This window comes from Ornithorhynchus anatinus, chromosome 3, assembly GCF_004115215.2.
Source record: "Ornithorhynchus anatinus isolate Pmale09 chromosome 3, mOrnAna1.pri.v4, whole genome shotgun sequence".
NCBI lineage: Eukaryota > Metazoa > Chordata > Mammalia > Monotremata > Ornithorhynchidae > Ornithorhynchus > Ornithorhynchus anatinus.
This window is the reverse complement of record NC_041730.1, coordinates 107,212,861-107,228,416: the sequence shown is the minus strand read 5'-3', so window position 1 is coordinate 107,228,416 and position 15,556 is coordinate 107,212,861.

Genomic DNA, 15,556 nt, shown 5'->3' with positions numbered 1-15,556 from the left:
CCTTTGACCAGCTATGCCTCACAGTTGCCATCAAAGAGCACATCATGTACATTTTCCATCTGTTGTGACCTCATTTTGGATGAGGGAAAGTTGCCAGTCTGACATTCAAGGGCTTTAGTTCAAAACCCGTGGGCTGATCTTTGCTCCATGTTGCTGTTAAGTTATATGGGAACAAATTGTGATGCTTAATCAAAGACATGCCAACCCTGGGGCTTAGATGCACTGGTTGTGTTTTGGCAGACCATTTTTTCCCTTTTTTTTTTTATCATCTGGTGTGGGTGTAGGCGACAGTAAGTAGGTGACTTTTCGGTTAAGTCATCTTGTGGTTCCTCTAATTAGGGTAGAGAGTTCGGAAAGAATTAGTGGAATGGAAGCCAGGACTAGTCATCTAAAAGTATTTTAAAATGAAGGGGCTTGAGTACAAATTACTTCCTCTTCTTGTTCCTCTGTGTTTTTTGCATCCTTTTTTTTCAAGCAGATGCTACAGAAACTAAGGGAGTGCAGGGATTACTGAAAACACTAGCCTTTTCCCTTTATTTCCCCTTTACCATTCCCTTTACTTTCAAGGGTTCCACACTGGATTGGCACAGTTTGTACTGTGACCCTTAATCAGGCAAAAACTTTCAAGATGATCCAGTAAAGGCATGGTTTATATGGGCTACTGATCGATTGCCAATGTAGTTTAAATTATGATTGGCGGAAGTACTGGGGAAGAGGAAGGCAAGACTTTATGTAACAAAGCCTCTCCCCCTCCCAGCCCATGCCACAGGGATCAGCTCCGGAGAAGGGCTTTGGTAGCTTCTTCTTCAGTCTCTGCAGTGGGGATCAGCTCCAGAGAGGGGTACTAGGTGACCTCTTCCCTCAGCTTCTTCCATGAGGATAAACTCCAGAGGTCCAGAGGATGACCTCAGATGGCCTTTCCCTTCAGGAAAAGAAGATGGAGATCATGGGGCTCACAGTCTTAATCCCCAATTTACAGATTAGGTAACTGAGGCCCAGAGAAGTGAAGTGACTTGCCTAAGACAAGTGGCAGAGTCAGAATTAGAACACATGACCTTCTGAGTCCCTGGTCTGTGCTCTATCCACTACGCCAAGCTACCAACCATAAAAATCACCACCTAGAATGCTATTCTAAGCATTGTATTTCTAAGAAATCATTTTCTATTATACTTGGTGGTATGAAATAATAATTATGCTATTTAAATGTTTACTGTCAAGCACTATTTTAAACACTGGGTAGATACAAGATAATCAGGCTGTCCCTCGATGAGCTCACAGTCTCAATCCCTGTTTACAGACGAGGTAATTGAGGTACAGAGAAGTTAAGTGGCTTGCCCAAGGTCACACAGCAGACAAGTGGCAGAGCCAGGATTAGATCCCATGTCCTCTGACTCCCAAGCCCATGCTCTTTCCACTAGCCACACTGCTTCTTTACATTCTGATTGAATTTTTCCCTCATTTTTAAAGCGCATTCTGCAAAATGCCAGAGCCAAATACTTTCTATAAGAAGATATTCTCCTTGTTTATAATCACAGACCCTTTTGGAATCCTAGAGGTGGGAGGGATTTTGAGAAGTCATTTGGTCTAGCCCCAGGCAGGTACATGCTTGAATCAGTCAATAGTATTTATCAATCGATAGTATTTTTTGAGCACTTATTGTATGGAGAGCACTGTACTCTACCTTAGGGAAAGCACAATACAATAGAGTTGGTGGATGTTATCCCTGGCCTCAATACTCCAAGCCAGAGTGTTGTCCATTATTTCCTTTAACATCTTCAAGTCTAGTGATTATACAATCTTCCTTAGGAATGCATTCCAGAACTTTATCATTAAAGAGTAAGAAAGTTCTTCTTCATAATGAGCAGATAAGTCTCCTGTTTCAATTAAAGTGCATTTCTTCTCAAGTGTTCAGTGGCCAGCCTTCCTATAAAATTTCTTTACATGTGTTAAAATGGTTGTCACCCCTTAGCCTCATCCAGGCTAAGTAGCCCCAATTCTTGCACTTATCTTTTTTTTAAAGATTCAGGCAGAGGATCATTATTACTGTTACTACTGATAATAATACATATTAAGCACTTATTTGCAAAGCACTGTAATAAGCACTGGTGTAACTACTACATAAGAGAATTAACATCTAGCCATTGACTTCTGGAAAAGAACTTTCATGGAATCTTCTTTAACTGTCTAAAGGAGTGGGAGTGATTTTGGCCACGTTTTTTTTCCCTGCTGGCCAGCCCTTTCTTACTGGCCATTCTTCCTTCCCCGAAGAGTTAGGACAAAAAAAAAAGGAAAGGGGGAGGACAAGAGAAAACTAGGAATGGAAAGAAGGATCTTCCAAACTTCCAAAAAAAATTTCCAAGAAATGGTAACAGTTGCCAATAGCATAGTTAGATACAAAACCAACACAAACCTCTGTGTTCTGAAGAAAACAGTTAAATGGGGCAGTATTTATGATTTGTCCAAATCCTCTTCTTCCCCCAAGACCACCTTCCCACTCCCCATCCTACTCTTTTCTATGGTTTCTTTAGTTTGTCCTTATTTTATGGGGTATAAAAGAATGCAGTGGTGAATTGGGGGGATATTAGGAGTGCTTTGGGTTACTGTGTTAGAGCTCTTTTAAGCAGGAAGCCCACATTTATGGGACTGTTTTATCTAGGTCCAGAGTGATGACTTTCCCAGAACTTCACTCTGCCGTTTTAGGAAAGACTGCTTTCTGCAGCCTCTTTCTTTAAGATGATTTTCAGTTGATGAATTCAAGTTTGACTCGTTGTTGTTTTAGCAGGACTGTTTAGGTATGTGCCTTGCTCACCTAACACAAGTACCTACCACTTTTTCCTAGGAGAAAAATACTTTATTACTATAATTCCAATTGCTTTAGAAGAAACAAATGTGCAGTTTGGGAATATCCCAGAAAAGGGGAATCAAATTGTAAACCCTAAACCAACATGATGCGATCTTTGCTTCTTAGCAAAAGGAACCTTAAAAATGATCTTTAGGAATTAGTGGCAAGATAGCCTACCAGTTAATTCAGTACTAATTTCTTCCCTGCCCCTTCATTATTTGATCAGAATGTAATCTGATAGTTTAAATTCAGCATTTTTGCAACTGCATGGCTCATTATAGGTTTTTTTCTATGTCAGGGCAGTTATAAAACCATGACTAGAGATGGAATATTACAAAGTCTGGATTGTAATCTGAGTAAAAACGCCTCTCATCTATGAATTCAAGTTGCCTACCTGAGTGTAAAATAAAGGTGATATTGTAACAAATGATTTGCAAGCATGTGCCATGACTTGTTGAATTGAACCCTAACTTGATACAAGTATTAGTGTTCTTTTTAGGTTTGTTTGTATTATCATTTTAGTCATTATGTGAACTGTAATAAAAGCAAGTAGCAAGGAATGAAGCCAAAGTTTGCTTTCAGATAGCAGATTTTATCAACAGTTGTTTTTCTGTAAGAGGAAGTCATTACATGCTTCTTAGTATTTACAAACTTGAAAAATTGTTGCTTTACCAATGTCATCTCTATTTGATTTATCATTCATTGCTCTACTCGGTGTTAAGTGAGTGTTAAAGGAAATATGACTTCCCATTGGAGATAATACAGTATGGGTAATACAAGATCCAGAGTGAGGTAAAAATAGGAAGCATGTGATTAAAGACATGATAAAATGGTATGAAAAATATAAGCCAGTATTTTTTTAATCAGGTTTTTTTGTGTGCATAAATACTTAATTTCAAGGTTTTGTTGTTCAACTGTTTTGCAAATGGCAACTTGTGATAACATAGTAGAGTTCTACTATTATCTATGTAGGAATAGAAAGGATAACAATCTCTTACTGTGTGAAAAGCATTATTTTAAGCAGTGGGGTAAAAAGATTATAATGATCCTGACTTGCAAACTAAATGAGGATCCCCTGAAACCATCACAAAGTACAACAAAACAATACATTACACAATCAACAATTCTAGATGATGACAAAAGTTCTTGGAAGGAGTCCTCTATATCTCCCTTCAGGCACATGCTAAACTGATAGATTTTCCATTGCCTATATTAAATTGACAGTGGAACTTACTACTCTTCATATCTAACTAGTTCTAAGGTTGAGAGAAAGGGAGTAAACTTTGCAGTGCTATCTGAGTGAGAGAACACTGTAATACTGATATTAAAGTTCAATACCATTACAAGAAACACTGAAAGAAAGCAGTACAACTGTGATGGCTGTAATCCTTTTGAATTCCATCTCCTAAACCTCAACTCTGACTGTAGGAAATATATTGATGCTATTGATGCCTGTTTACTTTGTTTTGATGCCATTTTCTACACTGTGAGCTGCTTGTGGGCAGGGATTGTCTCTGTTGTAGAATTGTACTTTCCAAGCACTTAATACAGACCTCTGTGCTCAATAAATATGATTGACTGAATGCCTAGTGTTTGCACTTGCTCTCCCTCCCCTCTTTACCCCTGCATTGCTGTTGTACTCTTGATTCATCCAATACTCACTCATCTCCACAACATTTTGAAGATATCTGTAATTTATTTATATTTATGTTCCTCTCTCCCCTAGACTGTAAGTTTCTTGTGGGCATGGTGCATGTTTACCAACTCTGTTATATTTTACTCTCAAGTCCTCAGGACAGAGCTCAGTACACAGTAAATGTTCTAGAAATGATTGACTCATTAGCTCTTTTCTCTTTGATTGCTCTCACTACTTTTCAGAATCATTTGTCTGTATTGAGTGCTTACTGTGTGCAGAGAACTCTCCTAACCACTGGGGTGAGTACAATACAAATAATCTTGGCCCTTTTTCAACCCTCATATTCAGTGAGTCACCTAATCCTGTAGGTTCTTAATCCAACCCCAGAATCCACCCCTTTCTCTCCATCCAAATGATCAAAACAGTAGTCCAAACAATTGTCACATCCTGACTCAACAACTCCATCAGCCTTCCCAAACATCTTTTTGCTTTCAGACTCTCTCTTTCCTCAGTCCATACTTCATCCTGCAGCCCAAATAATTTTTCCTAAACATTGTTTTATGCATATCTCCCCACTCCTCAAAATGGCTATCCACTTTTCTCCATATCAAGGAGAAAACCTGACCATCTGTTGTAAAGCTCTCTCCCCCATACTTACCTCTGCCTCTCCCATTATACTCCAGCTCACATGCATAGAGCTCACTCTTCTCAAGCCAGTTTATATAGTGTCTAATTCTCTTTTACCACAGACCTCTTGCTCATACCCTTCCTTCTGGAACTCTCATTATATCCAGCAGACCAATATTCTCTGCGTCTTCAAGTACTGCTGTAATCACAGTTCATTTGTTTATTTGTTAAGCACTTTCTATGTCCCAGACACTATATTAAACACTGGGGTAGAAACAAGATAATCAGGTTGGATGAAGTTAATGTCCCACTTGGAAGCTCATGTTCTTAATTCTCCATTTTTCAGAAGGGGTAGCAGACACAGAGAAGTTGTGACTTGCCAAAGGCCACACAACGGCCAGGTGGCAGACTCAGAATTAGAACCCAGGTCATCTGATTACCATGCCTGTTCTCTTTCCGTTAGGCAGCACTTCTTCTCACGACACATTCCATAATTAATCTCATCTTTCCTCCATTTTTCTCCATCTAGGCACATCATTTCTGAGTCACCTGAGCATTTTGGTGCTTACTACTCCTGTTACATGTGGATACCTATTTTTATGCTGTATTGCTTCCTCATACTTGTAATTTATTTTAGTGTCTGTCTCCTCTGCTTGATTGTAGATTGTTTTTGAGGGCAGAGATCATGTCTACTCTCTACTGTGCTCTCCCAAAAACTTAATGGAGTGTTGTGAATGGAGTAGCTGCTCGATAAGTACTACTGACTGAGGGATAATTAGCCCTGTGTAACAGGAACCATCTTTGATCTAGTAAATTTTTATCTTCCTCAGTGCTTAGCACATAATAAATGCTTAATAAATGTCATAATACACAGTTTACACAAAACATTTGATGCCATCATATGTGTGTTTTAGAAATTGCTAGGTAAAGTTGGTCCCCAGGAAAAGTTAAATAAGGTTCTGCTATTACTTTATGATGGGATTGGTGGCTGGATCAGAACTGAGGGTGTCCTCCCTATTCCTCATTGTCAGTAGAGTAAAGCAAGGATGTTTGTGGGGTCAAGTCCTGTTGAATTTAGTCTAAGCAGCTATGCTGGAAGATGCAACAAGAAATCTGGATGCAGGTGTTAGAATAAACCACCATAATTGCAGAAAACTTCCAACTCAACAGACTTCAATTATCATCAACATTCATTCGAGAATTGCTGTATGTGATGGTTGCACACTAGAGGCAAGACAAGCCCAAGAATCAATCGATAGCACTTACTGAGTGCTCACTGTATGCAAAGCACTGTCCAAAGTGCTTGGGAGAGTACAACAGTACAGGCTTGGGAGTCAGAGGACATGGGTCTAATCCTGGCTATACCACTTGTCTACTGTGTGACCTTAGGCAAGCCACTTAACTTCTCTGTGCCTGTTACCTCACCTGTAAAATGGGATGAGACTTTGAGCCCCACATGGGACAGAGATTGTGTTCAAACCAATTTCTTGTATCCACCTGAGGTCTTAGTAAAGTGCCTGGCACATGATCAGTGCTTAGCCAGTACCAGAATTATTATTATTATTACCCAGCTTCGTGTCAAAGTAATGCCTCAGTTAACTCATCTGTAAAGTGGGGATTAAGACTGTGAGCCTCACGAGGAACAACATGATTATCCTGTATCTACCCCAGCGCTTGGAACAGTGCTCTGCACATAGTAAGCACTTAAGCAAATACCAACATTATTATTATTAATGAGCTACAGAGCATTTTTTTAAAGGTATTTAAGAAATTACTATGTGCCCTCCACAGTACTAAGTGCTGGAGGCACTGTAGTGTTTCCCAATGAACCCCAAAGCTGTAATAATGATGGTATGTGTTAAGCACTTACTATGTGCAAAGCACTGTTTTAAGCACTGGGGGGGTTATGAGGTGATCAGGTTGTCCCACGTGAGGCTCACAGTCTCATTTTATTAGATGAGGTAACTGAGGCACAGAGAAGTTAACTGACTGGCCCAAAGTCACACTGCTGACAAGTGGCAGAGTCAGGATTAGAACCCATGACCTCTGACTCTAAGGCCTGTGCTCTTTCCACTGAGCCATGCTGCTTCCCTGTGGGAAGCTGTGAGATATGGCATCATGCTGACTCCTTGAGTAATTTCAGTAGCATTATTTAAGGCTATACTCAATAATAAATGGTAGTACAGGTTTACCAACAATGGCCTGTCAATGGGCAGGGATTGTCTCTATCTGTTCCCGAATTGTACATTCCAAGCACTCAGTACAGTGCTGTGCACATAGTAAGCGCTCAATAAATACTATTGAATGAATGAATGATGTTATAGGAGGTAGTCTATCTCATAGCATCAGAGTGATGATCATTTTAAGACAGCTCTGTTGGGTGGGACCTGCTATATGAGAATTGGGAAAGTGAAAACCAGGAGGGCAGGGGAAACATTTAAAAGACACATCTCAGACCATGCTGCAACACATCTGAAATCTGGGAGTCAGTTTTGCTGAGGTTAAGCCTGTAAGGTACTGCAGTAAAGAAATGAGCTGCTCTTTTTTGAGTAGAAGCTTCATGAAGATTGAGGGACTAGCAGGTGAAAATTACATTAAGTACTACAAACACAAAGCATAACTTGACTGTGGGTCCTGAATTGGTCTTCTTATTAATAATTATTATTTTTATTATGGTTAAGTGCTTACTATGTCAAGTACTTTTCTACAATAACAACAATTATGGTTTTTAAGTGCTTGTGCCAAGCACTGTATTAAGTGCTGTAGAAGGTATTCTATAAGTAGGTTAAACACAATCCCTGTCTCACATGGGACTCAGCCTGAGGAGGGAGAACAGGAATTTATTTCCCATTTTACAGATGAGGAAACTGAGGCACAGAGAAATTAAGCGACTTACCCAGATTTGCCTCACCCCCAGACCCATGCTCTTTGCACTGTTATGCCTCTTCAGCAGTCACACATATACACTAATGGGTGAATTTCCCTAAAAAATATATAATAGGATTTGTATTAATGCCAAGAAAGAGATCTGGGCCAGTTCATTTTTTTTTTACAAATTTAAAGAACATTTACATAAAAGCAAGTGTTAACCAGTGTTTGGATATAATCTAATTAGTTGTCTAAATGAATGCATCAAAATCATTTGTAATGTACAAAGGAGACTTGAATCCAAGTAAATATATTCACAATTTTTGCATGTATAAAGCAATTTTTGCAAGCGTAAAGGTAAATGCCCAGAAAAAATTCCATTTTTAATAGGAATTAATAGGCTGAAAATAAACAGTCTTCACATCCCATGTTGCATGATCTGGAGTTTTGAAACAAAGTACCACTCATATGCCTCTTATCAGATACACACTGGTGTAGAAGTTACTTAATGGCAGCTCTGATACTTATAATTGCAGTAACTATCATTGAATTGTATAAAAAAACTAATTATCAATTCTCAAGCAGACAACTTTGACAAAAGTACTGAGCTTGCTAAGTAAAAATACTTGAATACAGTTCATGGTCTAATGATTTTTTTTTCCCCTATGTTGAGGAATGTAGATTTTTTTAAATTTTTCTGGAACTTTGAGGTAACATTAACTAGAGTAAATAATAGCTATACAGTTTATTTTAACTGTTCCAGAAAAACAAATTTGGAAAGCATTCATTCCACATGTACTCTAAATTGGCATTAGGAAAGTAATTTTATCATGGCATTTAAGTGCTTACTATGTACCAAACTCTGGTCTAAGCCTTGGGGTGAATACAAATTAATCGGGTCTAACGCAATCCTTTGCCCACAGGAACAGGGCTCAGTTTTAGTAGGAGGGAGGCCAGGTATTGAAACCAAGTGACTTGTCCAACATCACACAGCAGGCAAGTGGTGGAGCTGGGGTTAGAACCCAGATCCTTTAAATCTCTGGTCTAAGCTCTTTCCATTAGGTCACACAGCTTCTCCTGATAGAGAATCAGCATGGCTGAGTGGAAAGAGCATGGGCTTGGGAGTCAGAGGTAATGGATTCTAAACCCAGCTCTGCTATTTATCATCTGTGTGACCTTGGGCAAGTCACTTCACTTATCTGTGCCTCAGTTACCTCATCTGTAAAATGGGGATTAAGTCTGTGAGCCCCATGTGGGACAACCTGATCACCTTGTATCCTCTCCAGAGCTTAGAAAAGTGATAATAATAATAATGTTGATATTTGTTAAGCGCTTACTATGTGCCGAGCACTGTTCTAAGCGCTGGGGTAGACACAGGGGATTCAGGATGTCCCACGTGGGGCTCACAGTCTTAATCCCCATTTTACAGATGAGGTAACTGAGGCCCAGAGAAGTTAAGTGACTTGCCCACAGTCACACAGCTGACAAGTGGCAGAGCTGGGATTCGAACTCATGACCTCTGACTCCAAAGCCCATGCTCTTTCCACTGAGCCACGCTGCTTCAGTGCAAGTGCTTTGCACATAGTAAGCGCTTAACAAATGCCATCATCATCATCATTTACAATTACTGATAACTTATTATTGTAGGAAAGGTGTTCCATAAATCACCTGTTCGTGCAAATCCCAGCTCATTGCTTTGGCTACTTGCTTCCTGGGACAGCCCAGCTTAGCAAGGAGTGCACAACCTCAAGATGTTACAGAGGGGAATAGGATTTTGGTTACTTAGCTCAAATTTAGTTGTTCTAAATTTGTTCTTAATCTCACTTTGCCAAAATGCATCAGAGTTTAATAGTTTCTAGTGTTTCTAATAACTTTCCTATTTCTCCCCACTAAAATGAAAAATGGAAAGTACTTGGTCTTAAATTCCTTAAAAAAAACTCTTCTTTTTATGCTGTAAGGGATTTATGGTTAAGGAGTTGAAGGCTCTCATTTAGAAGACAGGGCTTGGAAGACAGAGAACATATTGTAGGGAATATTGTACATCCTAAAAGCTCTGCTCCACATGCATAGTTGCCCATGGTCCTTACGGATTCTTGACTCTGGGTCTGGTACGGGGAGAAAGACTGAGGGCTGGAATGGGAAGGAAAGTGTTTGGCATATTTGTACAGTGTCAGTAGACATGTAGCCATGGCAGTCTTTTCAAGAACACTGAAAATACTAACAGCTACAGATACCACATGGAGATCTATGAGATGATGGGTGTTCTATGTGTCAAGAGGATGGGCCACCTAATAGAGGAATAGGTGAGGAAATAGTAATCCCTATTGGTGGAGGCATTCCCCCAATCTCTAGACCTAGCCTTTTCAAGCTGCAGGCCTGCTGCTCCTCTAGAAGCTTCCATAAGCACCTCTGGAAGACTTAAATTGTTCTTGAATTAGACATCACAATTATCCTCCTGATCCCATGCCACAGGACAAGTAGCAGCCACTGGCATCCAGGTTTTCTGCAGGGGAAGCCCCAGTGAGGAAGAGAATAGGGAGAGGGTTCAAGATCTAATAATAATGTTGGTATTTGTTAAGCGCTTACTATGTGCAGAGCACTGTTCTAAGCACTGGGGTACACACAGGGGAATCAGGTTGTCCCACGTGGGGCTCATAGTCTTCATCCCCATTTTCCAGATGAGGGAACCGAGGCCCAGAGAAGTGAAGTGACTTGCCCACAGTCACACAGCTGACGAGTGGCAGAGTTGGGATTCGAACCTGTGATCTCCGACTCCAAAGCCCGTGCTCGTCACTCCACTTCTCTGAGCCTCAGCTACCTCATCTCTAAAATAGGGATGCAGATTTGAAGGAAAGATAGGACATTATGATGTGTAAAAGCCAAATGAGGTGGGTTTTTTGACCTGACATTTCCATTTCGCTAAGTGCTCAAATCCACTGCATATTTGGTCTTTGGGAGATAATTTTCTTCTGAGGTCATCCTTCTGCTTTGCCACAAGAATGAGCATGGAGGTAGGTGGGAAGAGGAGATAGTTCAGAGTTGGGGACAGCATATGCCATAACTGTTACCCAGAGAACCTGGAATATTGGGAGTTTTCTGATGCTCCATGCATGTAATCACTCCTCAAATGTCCAGATTTTGAGAGGGGACTACATTTGGGTAACTGGTACTTAGGAACCTTGAGTGAGTCCCTGTGTTATCCATGGTGACCTTAATCTGCTGTTTCAACAAACACATTTAAGAAACTCATTTGCATTGGCTGTGTAGATAGGATATGGAACACATTTTGCAAAGCCTAGGGAAAATAATTGCCCAACAAAGTGAGTGTAAGAGGAAATATCCACAGAAATTGCTTACAGGCAGTACTAACTTTTTGGAGTAAGTCCAAAGTGGAATGGAGAAGTCAGATAGAGCCCTATATAATATTATAGTAAAGGAAGGCACGACAAAAGGATAAAACTGCATAGCTTTAGAAGGGATCAGTCACTGGCAACAGAGTAGGATTAATTCAGGGGTTTAGGGCTGCACTCCTGAGTGCTGGATGCTAACCCAAGTCATGCAAACTGAGCTGTCACCATCAGACAATTGTAATAATAACGGTATTTGTTAAGCACTTACTATGTGACAAGCACTATTCTAAATGCCGAGGTAGATACAAGGTACTCATATGGACACACTCCCTATCCCACATAGGGCTCTCAGTCTTAATCCCCAATTTACGGATGAGGTAACTAAGGCATAGAGAAGTGAAGTGACTTGCCCAAGGTTACACAGCAGAGAAGTGGCAGAGCCAGAATTAGAACCCATGTCCTCTGACTCCCAAGCCCATATTCTTGCCACTAGGCCATGCATGTGCAAAGCACTTTACTAAACACTTGGGAGAGTACCATATAATAATAGACACATTTCCTTCTCACAGTGATCTTCAGAAATACCTTTAATTCCTCACAATTTTTCTATCACTTGAAACATAACTATGATGATATCTGAACCAGACCTTCCCAAGATGATTGCCATGCATTTGCCCCTTCCAAGGATGGGGTTTGGTTCTGGAACTGACCTGAGGTACCCAACACCTGAGTCCACACCTTGTCACTCCTACTCATGCTCCTTCTGATGACATGCATTTTTCTCTGCTCTGTGAAGGGGCTTAGATCTGATAAAAGAATGGTGTTGTGGGAGATTGTATGTGGTCACAGGCTTAGAGCTTAGCCCCAGTCCCAAATACTACCAAGGCATGGTCACTGGTTCTTTTGGGTCTTATCCTGCCAGCTGAGCACAAGCCCTGGAACAAAGCTACATTTGTTGGGCAGTCTGGTCTCTGCCAGAATGCTGGCATGGCTGACTTTTTGAAGAGACTTCACCGTTGAAGTGGCTAAGTTCTGACTGGGTTGGGGAGAAGTGCTTAGGACAGTGGTCCGCACACAATAAGTGTTCAATAAATATGATTGACTGAATGGGCATCCTCTGGAGTCAGCAGATCAGGCAGGTCTATGGGATTCCCCACTACCTCCCCTTTCAGTAGTCTTGACTTTTAACAGTGCATATTGCTGCAGGGTATTAGATCTTATGTTCTCATTTATTCACTCTGTCTCTGTCTCTCCTTCCTTCTCTCTGTGGACAGGATTTGAGTGGGGCCCTCTCCTGCAGTGAGCAAGAGTTTGTGATATATAGGCAGAGCTCGTCTTCCTTTCATTCATTCAATCGCATTTAGCACGTACTGTGTGCAGAACACTGTACTATGTGCTTGGGAGTGTACAATATAACATTAAAACATTCCCTTCCCACAGTGAGCTTACAGTCTAGAGGAGGAGACAGACATTAATATAAATTAAGATATGTACATAAGTACTGTGGGGCTGGGAGGTGGGGTATGAATAAAGGGAGCAAGTATGGGTAAAGTAGAAGGGATTGGGAGAAGAGATCCTACTCCCCCTTGGATCTCCCAGCCAAGTGGCCATAGAGATGAAATCTCCCCCTTTCTATTTGTGGATGGGAGGAGGAAGCAACCAACCTGACCAGGCAGCTGGGTGGGAACACTTTCTATGCCTGGCCCTCTCCTTGGTGCTGAGACAGGGGCATTACCCCCTAATTTCCAGGTTAAGGTGGGAGTCTGTCAGAGAAAAAAGGGAAGGAGTGCAAAGCTGGGGTGGGTTGGCAGTAACAGTGGTGAGGGAGAAGAGAGATAATGAGTATTCTATGCATAACTGGGCATAATGCAGTCTCATGACTCAGAGGGATCTCAGAATTGAATTGCCCCAGAATCCAAAGGAGTCTTACTTCAACTGTCTTTGTCCAGAATGCATTTCCCTCTTTCTCCACAAAGCTTTGGGGCCAGTACACACTTTGCTTCAGAGGATCTGAGTTGTTGCTAGAGGACAGAGATGCCGCCTGGGGGCAAATATGGTTTCCTTCATGAAATATCAGAGTCCTTCCACCACACCCAATAATATCATTGTTTGTGGACTGATAAAAATCATTTTGGTTTTTTTCTCTCCTTTTTTCTGTCCTGTCTGTTCATCCTTTCACCCATCTGTTGAAACACTGACTAGTATAAGCAAGGATTTTCTCTTCAACTAAGGCCCCCCAACTGTTGCCTTCCAGGGTCTTGTCCAAGAAGGAGGGAAGGGAGAGAGTAACTAGTCACAGAGATCTGTTGATACCAGACCCAGAATTGTTTGGAGGTGGTCTGGGTAGGATCTTCTTTGAAACGCTTCACATTCCATATCTCAATTCCTTGCTTCAGAATTTGCTATCCTGGTGCCCCCTTTTGTTGTTGACCCTTATTGACTGCATATGCTCTGCCTGAGCCTTTCCCCTAATACAGAGGAACCAATTCTCCCTTGCTGCATATTTCTCTCAAAAAACAGCCCTGACCAGGGGACAACTAGCTTTATATATTTTCAGCCAGACCAAAATCAATACATAAAGAAAGTGTTCAGAGAAAAATGATTTTTGTGTGTTGTCCAATGCTCTTCAGCACACCCAAGAAGCTCAGAAATTAAGCCAAGTTGAAATTCTGACTGTCCTGAGGTTCCCACTTCATCTTTGGTACCTACGATTTCGGGAAATAGCCTTTTTCTGTAACCCAGAAGTATTTCTGCTATTTCCAGAAGTGAGTCAATATTATCTTATAGGCTGAAATTTAGTTTCCAGTTAGGCTGTCTGAAAAGGTACTTTAGAGGAATGATACTAGGGTTCAATGCTCGCAACTACTCTTCCCCTTAAACTGTGAACCCCTTGTGGGACAGGGACTGTGTCTGATGATCATGTGTCCATCTTTGCACTTAGCAGTGCTTGGCAAGCAGTAAGCACTTAATTACCACTCATTTCCATTAAAATAATGATATACAGGTAGCCTGTTTGATTAGACAAGTGACATCTAGCCACTTGACAGGCGATGCCTGATTTTATGGCTTTACACTTCAGACTTCATTGAATTGGGAGAGAACATGTTTTACTTTAATTCATAATTTTTTCTATAATGGGAATTTTAGAATGAGGTCTTGTTTTCAATTTACAAGTTTTATGACCTCAATCAGTGGTATTTATAGATCTTTAGAAGCAGCATAGCTCAGTGTCAAAAGCATGGGCTTGGGAGTCAGAGGATGTGGGCTCTAATTCCGGCTCTGGCACTTGTCTGCTGTGATCTTGGGCAAGTCACTTAACTTCTCTCTGCTTCAATTACCTCATCTGTAAAATGAAGATTAAGACTGTGAATCCCAAGTGGGACAACCTGATTACCTTGTACCTAACCCACTGCTTAGAACAGTGCTTGGCACATAGTTAAGTGCTTAACAAATGCCATTATTATTATTACTACTGTGTGCAGAGCACTTTGGTGAACACAATTATTAAGGACTTGAAAGAGAACAATAGAGTTGTTAGACAAGGTCCCTGCCAAAAAGAAGTTTACACTCTAGTGGGTTAAATGATTTGAATTGAGAGCAATTGTCTGGTTGTGAGCAAAGTGACCCCGGATAATTAGATGACTGGATAGATGATACTCTTAGAGCAAAGAGACATCTGAAGGTATTATGTCAACATTAACATAAGCTAAATATTTACAGTTTGCACTGTATTTGACAATATAATTTTAAAATGCTTCAAAAAAAATGGGAATGCTTGAGTGAAAAGACCATTATTCCTTATGTGTCTGATCTGGACAGAGTACCCTGACTGGTCCAGAATTCAGGAAGTGAGAAAGTAGCCTTGGAGTTTTTTTCTACACTATGGAAATCCTCCATGAAGATGGCATCCAAGTGACCCTAATGGTTTTCATGAGCCCATCTCAAGGAGTATCCTCCCACATCAGCCTCCACCTAGGAGCCCACTCTAGCCTGGTGCTTAGTCTATAAGTGTCACTGGGGACCTCACTGGGGACCCACCCCCTACTGTCAGGAACCCACCTTTGTCCTCCATCCCTCCCATATTGGCATCCATCATGGAGACAAGCCTTGTCAGGCATTTGGTCTAAGAGCCTGTCACTGGGGACCCATTCCCCCAACTGTCAGGCACTCAATGACAAAGTTCAAAGTGAAACCAAACCTCCACTATATATTGTGTGAATCTTTATTCGCTCT